Raw genomic sequence first — 13,521 nt, 5'->3', positions numbered from 1 at the left:
AGTGAAAGACACAGAAGACACCACACAAACTACGCAACAACAGACACAGCCTGGAACCGCCCTGCCCGGCGCACGCTGCCATCGAGCTGAAGACTAATTTGCTCCCTCTAGCCGCCTAGACGGCACTGTTCCCAGACAGACCTCTCCCCAGCACTACCTTTAAAACCCCGTTCTGCAACGGCCAACCTTGTACCCTCCCTCCCCCGACCCCTCTCCAGCACTAGAGCCTCAACTTAGCTTGCAGACGGCCACGAGGCTGAATCCATCCTTGACAAGGAAAACCACACTCAGCCCGCTGGATCCATCCTGCCGTCGCCAGGTTCCTCTTCACCCTCTGCAGAACAAAACCAATGCCATCACAGTCACCACCACATCGGTCAACACAGACCTTTCCCAAAACAGCTGCCACTTCACATGCGTCGTGGCAGGCCGCTCACCTGCTCCCCTCCGGTTCCGGAATCCGACGCTGCAGCTGTCATCGCTTCCGGCACCTAGGATACCTAGAGACACAAAATTACCTTTGCGCTTGCAAGAAAACACCAGCCCCACGCTTCACCTCCCTACTACCCAGCTCACCTCAAACGCTCCTGCACTTCCAAAGGCAGCCCCTGCAGAACCTGCAAACCCTAAGAGAAACACTGCAACTCCATTGCCATACAATACTCGGCTATTAGATGCCAACCCGGCCCACCACCGCCTCACCTTCCGGGACCGCTCGTCGACATGCGGCGGCATCCCTCCGAGCCTGCATACGGCACCTGCAGAAACCCAAGCAGAGAGGCACATGCCGAGATACTGCCCGAAACCACAGCCTGCCCGCACCGATCCCCATCTCACCCTCCTTTACCTTGACAGCTCGCCCGCCCCACCTTCGTCAGTCTGGCTTGCCTCTTGCAGGCTTACGCACCACCTGTAAGACCCAAACAACAGGAGTTGCTTATAACAGGACCAGCCACACACCACCTGAAAAATAACCACTACTTCAGCCTACCAGTCCCCACTCACCTTGTCCAAGTCAGCTCCAGGGCCCATATCCCACATCACTCCTCGCTTGGAACCTTCACATTAAATAAAGAAAAAAAAAAAAAAGAAGAGTTAGAAACACCATAATGTAGTCAGATAGGCACCAGTCACATGTTCCCTCTAGTACCTCAGCTACTCAGTCCAAGATGACTGTGCAACCTTTGCCTCAACAGTCTAGGCACAGCAGCACATCAGCCACAGACGCTTATCGCTATTCCACCAACCCCCTGACTCTACGCCCCCCTGGGCAGGGCGGCTCCAGGCCAAGCACACACACACCCCGACACTCCACAGAACACTACAAACAACAGGCCTCAAAGACGAGAGAGCTCTCGGCAACAAGAACGACACCCAGACCGAAGACGCCGTCGAGCAAGACCACCTGCGGCACCGTAATGACGATGTCAGGAGCCTCTAGGGCAGCCGCCAAAACAGAGAGGAACGTCACAGCCCGTAACACGAAGTTACTCTCAAAACTGAGAGGATGTTGGTGCAACGAGCCCGGCTTCAAGACCTAACAACGTAAAGGATGCAGGCAAGAAACCCCCGTCCACTAAAATGGACAGCAAGAGAACGGAGCTGCTCACGCAGCCGGAAACGTCGCCGCAGAAGAGGACCGCCCGGAAACCTCCGAGACGCCAGACGGAACCATGCCGCACGCTTTAAACGCCAGAAAAGCAGCACCCGATTGGCACTATGCCGACGAGTACAGGTGTTTCGACGCCAGGAATGGCACCCGAGGCATACGCCGCCCCAGACACACCCTGCCCACCTTAAGCGCAAAGACGACATATAGACCCAACAAAGGTGTAATACACAGAAGACACACCACACAAGCTACGCAACAACAGACACAGCCTGGAACGGCCCTGCCTGGCGCACGCTGCCATCGAGCTGAAGACTAATTTGCTCCCTCTAGCCGCCTAGACGGCACTGTTCCCAGACAGACCTCTCCCCAGCACTACCTTTAAAACCCCTTCCTGCAACGGCCAACCTTGTACCCTCCCTCCCCCGACCCCTCTCCAGCACTAGAGCCTCAACTTAGCTTGCAGACGGCCACGAGGCTGAATCCATCCTTGACAAGGAAAACCACACTCAGCCCGCTGGATCCATCCTGCCGTCGCCAGGTTCCTCTTCACCCTCTGCAGAACAAAACCAATGCCATCACAGTCACCATCACATCGGTCAACACAGACCTTTCCCAAAACAGCTACCACTTCACACGCGCCGTGGCAGACCGCTTACCTGCTCCCTGCCCATTCCGCAGTCCGACGCTGCAGCTGTCATCGCTTCCGGCACCTAGGATACCGAGAGACACAAAATTACCTTTGCGCTTGCAAGAAAACACCAGCCCCACGCTTCACCTCCCTACTACCCAGCTCACCTCAAACGCTCCTGCACTTCCAAAGGCAGCCCCCGCAGAACCTGCAAACCCTAAGAGAAACACTGCAACTCCATTGCCATACAATACTCGGCTATTAGATGCCAACCCGGCCCACCACCGCCTCACCTTCCGGGACCGCTCGTCGACATGCGGCGGCATCCCTCCGAGCCTGCATACGGCACCTGCAGAAACCCAAGCAGAGAGGCACATGCCGAGATACTGCCCGAAACCACAGCCTGCCCGCACCGATCCCCGTCTCACCCTCCTTTACCTTGACAGCTCGCCCGCCCCACCTTCGTCAGTCTGGCTTGCCTCTTGCAGGCTTACGCACCACCTGTAAGACACAAGCAACCCTGTTCTTCAGAACAGGACCAGCCACACACCACCTGAAAAATAACCACTACTTCAGCCTACCAGTCCCCACTCACCTTGTCCAAGTCAGCTCCAGGGCCCATATCCCACATCACTCCTCGCTTGGAACCTTCACATTAAATAAAAAAAATAAAAAGAAGAGTTAGAAACACCATAATGTGGTCAGATAGCCACCAGTCACATGTTCCCTCTAGTACCTCAGCTACTCAGACCAAGATGACTGTGCAACCTTTGCCTCAACAGTCTAGGCACAGCAACACATCAGCCACAGACGCTTATCGCTATTCCACCAACCCCCTGACTCTACGCCCCCCTGGGCAGGGCGGCTCCAGGCCAAGCACACACACACCCCGACACTCCACAGAACACTACAAACAACAGGCCTCAAAGACGAGAGAGAACTCTCAGCAACAAGCACGACACCCAGACCGAAGACGCCGTCGAGCAAGACCACCTGAGGCACCGTGATGACAATGTCAGGAGCCTCTAGGGCAGCCGCCAAAACAGAGAGGAACGTCACAGCCCGTAACACGAAGTTACTCTCAAAACTGAGAGGATGTTGGCGCAACGAGCCCGGCTTCAAGACCTAACAACATAAGGATGCAGGGAAGAAACCCCCGTCCACTAAGATGGACGGCAAGAGAACAGAGCTGCTCACGCAGCCGGAAACGTCGCCGCAAAAGAGGACCGCCCAGAAACCTCCGAGACGCCAGACCGATCCATGCCGTACGCTTTTAACGCCAGAAAAGCAGCACCCGATTGGCACTATGCCGACGAGTACAGGTGTTTCGACACCAGGAATGGCACCCGAGGCATATGCTGCCCCAGGCACACCCTGCCCACCTTAAGCGCAAAGACGACATATAGACCCAACAAAAGTGTAAGACACAGAAAACACACCACACAAGCTACACAACAACAGACACAGCCTGGAACTGCCCGGCGCACGCTGCCATCGAGCTGAAGACTAACCTGCTCCCTCTAGCTGACCAGAGGGCACTGTTCCCAGACAGACCTCTCCCCTGCGCTACCTTTAAAAGCGCCATCCTGCAATGGCCAACCTTGTACCCTCCCTCCCCCAACCCCTCTCCAGCACTAGAGCTTCAACTTAGCTTGCAGACGGCCGCGAGGCTGAATCCATCCTTGACAAGGAAAACCACACTCAGCCCACTGGATCCATCCTGCCGTCGCCAGGTTCCTCTTCACCCTCTGCAAAACAAAACCGATGCCATCACAGTCACCATCACATCGGTCAACACAGACCTTTCCCAAAACAGCTGCCACTTCACACGCGCCGTGGCAGACCGCTTACCCGCTCCCTGCCCATTCCGCAGTCTGACGCTGCAGCTGTCATCGCTTCCGGCACCTAGGATACCGAGAGACACAAAATTACCTTTGCGCTTGCAAGAAAACACCAGCCCCACGCTTCACCTCCCTACTACCCAGCTCACCTCAAACGCTCCTGCACTTCCAAAGGCAGCCCCCGCAGAACCTGCAAACCCTAAGAGAAACACTGCAACTCCATTGCCATACAATACTCGGCTATGAGATGCCAACCTGGCTCACCACCGCCTCACCTTCCGGGACCGCTCGTCGACATGCAGCGGCAACCCTCCGAGCCTACATACGGCACCTGCAGAAACCCAAGCAAAAAGGCACATGCTGAGATACTGCTCGAAACCACAGCCTGCCCGCACCGATCCCCGTCTCACCCTCCTTTAACCTTGACAGCTCGCCCGCCCCACCTTCATCAGTCTGGCTTGCCTCTTTCAGGCTTACGCGCCATCTCTAAGACGCAAACAACAGGCATCCCTTATGCCTGGACCAGCCACACACCCCCTGAAAAATAACCACTACTTCAGCCTATCAATCCCTGCTCACCTTGCCCAAGTCAGCTCTAGGCCCATATCCCACATAGCTCCTCGCTTGGAACCTTCACATTAAACAAAAAAAGTTAGAAACCCCATAATGTAGTTAAATAGCTACCAGTTTCATGTGCCCTCTAATACCACATACCAACCCACCCTCTTTACAGCACTGACCTCATTTCTCCTTCGTGTCCCTGGACAACTCATCCTTCTGCATCTTGAAAATAATTAGTATTGAACATGTCACCTGGATCCTGAGCAATAGCTTAACAATTCCAGAGGTCTTGTTCTTATTTAGCAATACCATCTACAGGCCAACCACAGCCTGCTATTAAAAGAAATATGTAACTCAAATATCAGGCCCTACACATATAAGCCTTAACACCTTTGAGATTCGTTCTGCTCAAGTAGCACTCTAGTGGTCTCCGAGACATCTACCTTCATCCCCTTAGCACCTGCCAAGCACTACAGTAATTCTCGTTCTCACCCACTGCCGACAGCTACTCAGTACAAGATGACCGTACAGCCTTTGCCTCAACGGTCTAGGCACAGCAACACATTAGCCACAGACGCTTATCGCTATTCCACCAGCCCCCTGACTCTACGCCCCCCGGGCAGAGCGGCTCCAGGCCAAACACACGCAAGTACACACCGACACTCCACAGAACACTACTAACAACGTGCCTCACAGACGAGGGAGAACTCTCAGCAACAAGAGCAACACCCGGACCGAAGACTCCGTCGAGCAAGACCACCGTGACGGCTATGTGAGGAGCCTCTAGGACAGCCCCAGTAAAAGAGTGGAACGTCACGGCCCGTAACGCAATGTTATTTTCAAAACTGAGAGTATGCAGGCGCAACGAGGCCGGCTTCAAGACCTAAGAACGTAACGATGCAGGGAAGAAACCCCCGTGCACTAAAATGGACGGCAAGAGAACGGAGCTGCTCACGCAGCCAGAAGCGATGCCGCAAAAGAGGACCGTCGGAAACGTCGAAACGCCAGACCGATCCACGCCACACATTTATCGCCAGAAAAGAAGCGCCCGACTGGCACTATGCCAATGAGTACAAGCGTTCGAGACACTAGGGATGGTGCCCGAGGCACGTACCGCCCTCCTTGGGTGCAAAGACGACATCGAGACCAAACAAAGGTGTAAGACGCAGAAGACACGACACAGACCATTCAACAACAGACACAGCCTGGAACCGCCCTGCCCGACGCACGCTGGCATTGTGCCAAAGAAAAACCTGCTCCCTTTACCTGCCTGGAGGGCACTGTTCCCAGACATACCTCTCCCCTGCGCTACCTTTAATACCCCTTCCTGCAACGGCCAACCTTGTCTCCTTGCCCCCTTCCAAGTGCCAGCCCCTCAACTCAGCTGGCAGACAGCCAGGAGCGTGATTCCATCCTGGAGAAAATACACATCAGCTAGCTGATATTTTCCCCACATTCCCCAAGTTCCTCTTCATCATCTGCAAAAAATTCCCACACCACCAGCAGTAAGCATCCCAACAGCAGACGCCTACCTCTTCCGCATCGTTTTCATCCTCGGAAGCGCCGTGGCGTTCCGCTCGCCTGCTCCGTGCCGATTCCAGAGACGGAGGCTGCGGCCGTCGTTCCTCGTGGCACTAAAATGCTCAGATACACAAAATTACCATTGTGCTTGTGAAAAGTCACCGGTCCCGTGCTCCTCCTCCCCGCTACCCAGCTCGCCTCAAATGCTAATCCGATTCCCAAGGCGGCCTCCGCAGGACCTGCCAAACCAAAGAGAAAAGCTTCGTCGAGTTGCAGCACGACACTTTACTCTCGGGCACAAACAGGCCCGCGACCACCTCGCCTTCTCGGACCGCTCAAAGCACTGCTTCGCTCCTCTGATACTACATGCATCATATGCAAAAAAAAAAATCAAAGCGAATAACAGATGCAGAGATACTACCTAAAATGAGAGCCTGCCCGCACCGATTCCCATCTCCTCCTCCTGTACCTTGGCCGGTTTCCAGCACTGCCTCTGCTGTTTTCAGGTTGCCACGTCGAGCTGTGAGTACCGCCTGTAAAACCCTAACAACAAGGCATGTTTATAGCTTCACCCACAATAAGACACCTGAAAACTAATGGCTACGCCAGCCCGCTAGTCATCGCTCGCCGTGCCCGAGTCAGCTTCGGTGCCCAGATCCCACATGGCCTCACGCCTTCAGACAAAGAAACACAAACCGCAATCGACTCATACAGCTACCGGTCACATCTTCCCTCTAACACCGCACGCTGACCCGTGTTCTTATGGTGCTCACCTCACCGTCGCCTCGCACGGCTGGTGCTTCTGCACCTGCAAAAACAATGACATCGAACAAGTCACCCGGATACCGAGCGAGAGATCAACCGATTCCGCTACTCTTGTTCCCATTCGGCAATACCATCTAGAGCCCAAGTACACCCTGCCATTAAAAGAAATAAGTAACTCAAATATTAAGCCCTACATATACAAGCCTTAACACCTTTGAGATTCCATTTGCTCAACTAGCAGCACTCTAGCATTCAAGCCGAGTCTCCCAGACAGCTCCGGTCATCCCCTCGGCACCCGCCAAACGCTACAGAAATGGTCGTCCTGCCTGCTGCCGATGGCCGGTCGCTTGGAAATAGGCCGTACCGCCTTTGCCAAAACAGTCTAGGCGTATTAACATTAACCGTCGCTCTTCGTGCTAATCTTCCCCGGACTCTACCATCGCTATGCCCCCAGGCGAAGCGGCTCCAACCCGGACGCGTACGCACGCAGACCGACGCTGCGCACAAACGCTACGGATGACGTCACCCAGATATCTAAGAAAAACTCTTGTCAAAAGGAATGAATCCCGGCCCAGAGATGCCAACGGGCTATAAGATCGATGGGGCCGTGAGGAAGAACCTACGGCAGCCCCACAAGTCAAATACCATCGCCAGTGATCAAGATATATAAAAAAAGATATGTCTGTAACTGGGATGACGGAGGTGTGAGAAGCCAGGCTTAAATACCTAAGAATGTTAGGATGCAGGGAACAAGTTGCAGAAAAAGACTCTGGGAAAACAGACGGCTCTCGAGCGGCAATGCTGATGCCTTCTTAATCGCCATCGCAATAAGTTACCGTCTGTAAACTTCTGATACGCAAGATACGTGTGACTGATCCACGTGATAAACTTTAATTCAAGAAAGGAAGGACTCTGTTATCGTTACGCCGATGAGCTGACGCTTACGAGACCCTGGGTATTGCGATGTGCCCGCCAGACACAGAAGAATAGAGACATCATGACGTGAGTAAGGTATGGTATGAGACACAAGACGGACTACAAAGACTACACAGTAACACAGACACAGGCTGGACCTGCCCTGCCCAGTAGACAGTCGTGTTTTACACAAAGAACCCCGTGCCCTCTCTGCCCGTACATGCATAATCTCAAACCGCCTTCTCCGCTACACTGATTTTAGAACGCCTGCCCGCCCCTGCTGCGCTTCCCCCACCCAGCCCATCACCTGCACAAAGATAGCTTTGGCCCTCAACTTGCCTTTCAGAGGGCTGGGGGTCAGAAACCATCTTTTAAAACAGACCACATAGGCTACCCGAGATGTCACTGCAGTCACCCAGATCCTCTTCATCATCTGCAAACACGGAGTGCCATCGCTCAGCGTCACGCCAGTCAACGCTGACCTCTTCCGCAATGACACCTGCCTTGGAAGCACCTTGGCCTTCCGCTCGCTTCTAGTCTAACGCCAGATGTTGCGGCCAGCATCGCCCGTGGCGCCTAGAAACCAGAAATATAGAAACAACCGTTGTGTCTCGAAGCAGTCACCTGCTCCAACAATTCTACATCTCAAAATAAACTGCTGCTACGGTTGATGTTCATCACCCACCTTGCCTGATGACCTCAGGCCAGACCTTCTGATTTGCATGTAGTTTTGCGAGTCGCTTTACACTTTCAAAACAGAGCGCTAGCTAGGCACATAGGCGCCGACAGGGGCACGTTCCCTCCGTCGCTGCGTGCCGACCTTCCTTCTCGCAACGCTCCGCTCGCCTCATCCCTTCGGTGTCCAGCTCCCTACTATGCATCTGCAGCAACAATAAAACCAAGTCGACCGGGTGCTCACAAATACCCTAGCAAACAGCGAACCTTCCCCATTCTGACTTCTTCACTCTGCTAACCTTGTCGATTCGAGCTTTACGCTGTGACCTGCCAGGCTGATGCAGCGCCATCAGTGAGTTACAAAAAAAACAAGACAGACAGACAGTAATACCCATGAGAAGTAGACGCTGACCTCTTCTTTCCCCTACCCCAATAGCCACATGCCGGACTCATCCTTGCCCCCAGCCTCCTAACGCGGCTCCGCTCGCCTCCCGTGCCACGCCTCCGGGGTCGGCATCCATGTCAGGCACCTGCTCGTGTAGTCGGTCCGTCTCCAATGATTCGGGAACCGTAACCTTCGATGCCGGCTCCGCTTCAGGAGATTGTGGAGACACACGCAGATGTTACATACTGCTTTCCTAAACAGAGAGCCCACCATGCAAATCCCTTGGACCAACTTAGGTACTCAAGCAACACAGAGAGCCCAAAAGCACAAATCCCAGAACGATCGATCTCAACCTCCATCGTGGCCCACAACGCCATCTGCTCACCTTCGCTGTCACTCCTCGCTCGACTGCGCCGCTTAGCCCAGACCTATTGCTTAAACCGCAAAATTAAGTCAAACCACCCACCGACACGCAAAAATTACGCTTACTGCCAAATAACCCCAATATAGGCAAAGACCGATGATAGGCCAAACACCAAAAGAGCTACAAGTAGCAAATGACCGTGGCTCGTGTAAAGACAGACTCCTCCTTTACGGAGAACTAACTCCTAAAGGACTCCATGAGCCGCAGGACGGAGAACCCCTCGGTAGACAGCACGCTCGCATAAGAGCGCCGACATGTATGGGACAGGACGCTGGGCTGCCGGAAGCTACTTGTGTATGCAACGCTACTATTAGATAACGCTGCACTATAAAGCCTTAAGCTGAAACTGCACAGTAGTTACAGGAGACCTGACAGCAGACAGATGCTGAACGTGACTCGATGGTCACAGAATCTCATGGAGACGGGCGCCAAAAATCTCACGGAGGCCCCTCAGACCCAAACGCTTCATGAGAGATGCTTCTGGCCAAAATACGAGCTCAATGAGGAAAAGCCAAAGGTGATGCGGAGCGAGCTATTAAAATCTCCGTACAGAAGCACGCATTACTTGAGATGGCAGGATGGTTCTGCCAGGTCAGTCGGACCCAAGCACCGGGTTCTAATGCCTGTCCAGTGCTGTCCGTGATATTTCTCACGGCCTGCCACGTAACAGACGGGTCGCCCATCTGGGACCGCGTTTTGCATGTCCCAGCCCCTCCCCACCCCCGTGATGAAAATCAAAGCGAACAACTAAGGACTCTACTTAATCACCTCGGCTTCTTAAAGAAGCTTCCTTCCTCTGCTGACGGTCAACACAGACAGCCTGGTGCTGTTCCTCGCATGCGGGCTGGCCCTCGGATGCCTCTACTGCCAAAGGAAGAGAAAATGATTACGCTCCTACAACACGCTCCATCCTCTTGTTCTTCGAGAAATCAAAAGAAAGCTACCATCCCTGACCGCTACACAACAGGAGTCTGTGCAGGAGATGGCCGAGCCCAGCCCCACAAACAGCAAAAAACTCTGCTATGACCCTGCTTTGCCTTGCGGCAACAGCACCTGCCATCGGAGGGCCCCAAACCCGTTTGGGACTCCCTAGGAAATTCAGATACAATTAGTTCAAAACACCTGGCAAATAAGATACAACCTAAAAACACAGGTACCCCACCTTATCCCAAAAACCACTCAGATAGCCCGCTTCCTCCCACACAAAACTCGCGTCTTCAACAAATATACAGAACAACGTGACACCAAACATAACAAAATCCTTACCCTCTGACACACTCTGAAAGGTATTAGCGCACCCGCATAATAAATACTCACGCCGTCGACCCGCATACCGGACTTCCTCAGGGCCAGACCTGCAAAGACAGGAGGAATCCTGACGTTACCTCCCCAGATGTCCCCAGAGCTCCGCTCCCCTCTCTGCTGCTCCCATCGTGGGAAAAAGCTGGTGAGGATAACTACAAAAGGAAAAACAAAAAAAGAGAGGAAGGAGAGCCACAGGGACCTGGATGTCAAAAGACAACCTGACCTTACCTGCAGGAATACACAACAGAAATCCTGCAAAAAAAAATTGTAACCAAAAGCCAGAAACTATGACAAACCCAGGAACCTCCAAAAAAACAGAACATTGCACCGCGCAGCAACAGAGACTGCCCGATGGATGGAGCTGTGAGGACAAGAGGGCCGCCACAAAAGCGGCTCGAGACCCTTGAGCCCGATAACCTACAAAGCCCCGTTGGGAATTACAACGGCAGTCCGCCGATGGAAAAACCACAACAGCGTAACACGGTGACTCGAAGATCTAAAATGGACACCGTACGACTACAGAAACCGGTGCTAAAAACACTATAAACAAGAACATCGCTGTCATGACCGACACTAGAAAAAGCCTCATTGGACACTTAAGGAAAAAGGCAAAAAGAAAACCAGAAAAAGCTCGCACACCCAGGACTGTGATAAGACACACCCTTCCCTGGAGATTTAAGAGCACAAATACACATCCTGTTCTCCAAGAAACACGAGGGAAGACAGCGACGCAAGCCTGCACTGGAAATAAGTGCCTAGTCAATGCCTCTAAGTTACAATTTCTGTGACATCCCAATGGACGGTGAAGGGACAGAAGCAAAAATTAGCTCAGCGAATGAAATAAGAAGCACGGAGGAGCAGAGACCCGAGACTTCTGGAGGGTATATTTTGATGTACCTTAATGTACCCAATGCAGGGCCAAACATCAGACGAGTCTCGTCTCAGAAAACTTGTTCCTATGCAGAAGCCCAGACAGTTTACGCTGCGTCTCTCGTGACTTCCTCCCATCTCCCATCGGCTGTGGGGAGACAAAACCAGAACAGACCTGATCAAAAACCAAATTCAACTGCATAACCCTTCTGAAAAAAAAAACCAGTGAACCTACCTCCCTTACCCAACCATCGCCCGCTCCCAAAACTTCAAAAAACCCCTTCTCTTCTCCTGAACCTGCAGGGAAGGAAAGCCACTCCTTCCCAACAGCTCCTGCCCTGTATTCGCACCCCTGAACCTCCAATGTCAGCTGCTCCTCTGGAACTGCTCTTCTAAGCTGTACCCCACATTCTGTAAGCTCCCCTTACCTTTCATCTTCCTGTAGACTCCAGGCTCTGCTACAAACCCGCAAAATCAGTGAAGTCCTCATGCTTATGATCTATGAGGTACCTACTGCAAGCCGTAAAGGTTCTAGGGACAACGTGGTACTCTGTCAGCAATTAAGAAAGATGATGGACCGTTCCGTACTCTGAAAAACACTATGTCTTATGTACCTGCTGCTTTCTTGAAGAACGTTAAAACTCCATATGCATATAGATACAAGATGCCCACCTTAAACGCTGCTAGATCATCTCACCATCAGTCCTATTATGAAAGGCTATCGAGAACTTGCATGGCAGAACTAGTAAAGAAAAAGTTCTATCTTCAATAGAGCCAGAAATTCTAAAAACATACAACACACTTAAAAAAAGAAAATCCAAGCTCAGACTATTAATCCATCTTACCGCTCCTAAACACCCAATACAATACTGAGGAGAAAAAAAAAAAAAGAAATAAATCTGCACACAAGTCTGTTTTTTACTATACATGATGCTGAACCTCGACTAGTCCCAAAGCCCTTACCTCAAACAAATGCTTCTGCTTCTCTCAATATCAAAACACACCTACTCAAATAACTAAAGCAGATCAAAATCTGGAATTGACTGAAGGAACAGCAGAACACTAACACCACTGAAACCCAAAAGCAGAATGAGCTGCCTGAGTTGAGGCTGTGGCTCATATACCCCTGGCCCCGCCCACCGCCCTTCCCACACTCACCTGGGAAAGGGGAGGGACAAACCACCAGATGGCATAAAGGCTGCCGGAGGAGCAGCAAGGAGGTTTCTTCTATGCCTTAGGTTTTCAATGTGTAAAGGACTTAAATGGGGAAAGTGACCCTTACTAGAAATGAGAAGATCTATTCTTTTACAGCAACAGCATCTATCGCATTGGCAACGTGACCGGGTAAGGACTTAAATGTATTTTTTCTGGGGTGCAGATAGAATGAGATAGACCTCCTACCAAACTACGTAAGAAAGAAACCCGTTCAACTCGTTAGTGACATTATTACCAACAATTACATGCTTTAGTTTCCCATGAAAAAAACAGGATGTTATGGAATTACGCTTCGTTGCTAGTGAAACCGCGTGCGCTACTTAACTTCCACCAAAAGTACGTTCCAGATAGAACTGAATGACAAAGCGTAATTAAATCCCATAAAAATCCTTTTTTGAAAATTCCTCCGGTCGCAAAGTAAATTATTTACTGTAAATCACCAACGGTTCAGTCACCTCAACGGTCTCTCTGACGGACTCCCTTAATAGAACTAGATGAGTCCTAAGAGACAAAAACCACAAAAATCCCATAGAAACACAAAAAACATCTCAGAGGCCGTATGAGGCAGCTGAATGAATGCCTAAGTAGCTAGAACAAATATAAATTGCAAAACACAACAAAAAAAACCACAGGAGTTCTGTCAATAAAAAGAGGGGAAGACTATCGCCTTCTCTGAAAAACTCAAGAGCAGATCTGAACTGATGGTAGATGTCTTTGGGGTACCAGCCACCAAATAGAAACGTAGCGTAAGACAAAAAACCAAAGGGACTGCTGTGAAGCACGAAGATGGCTTTACAAAAGGTT

This window comes from Nipponia nippon, unplaced genomic scaffold (genome assembly GCF_047370975.1).
Source record: "Nipponia nippon isolate SJK-2023a ecotype South Korea unplaced genomic scaffold, ASM4737097v1 scaffold_4, whole genome shotgun sequence".
NCBI lineage: Eukaryota > Metazoa > Chordata > Aves > Pelecaniformes > Threskiornithidae > Nipponia > Nipponia nippon.
Note: the sequence above shows the minus strand (reverse complement) of the source record.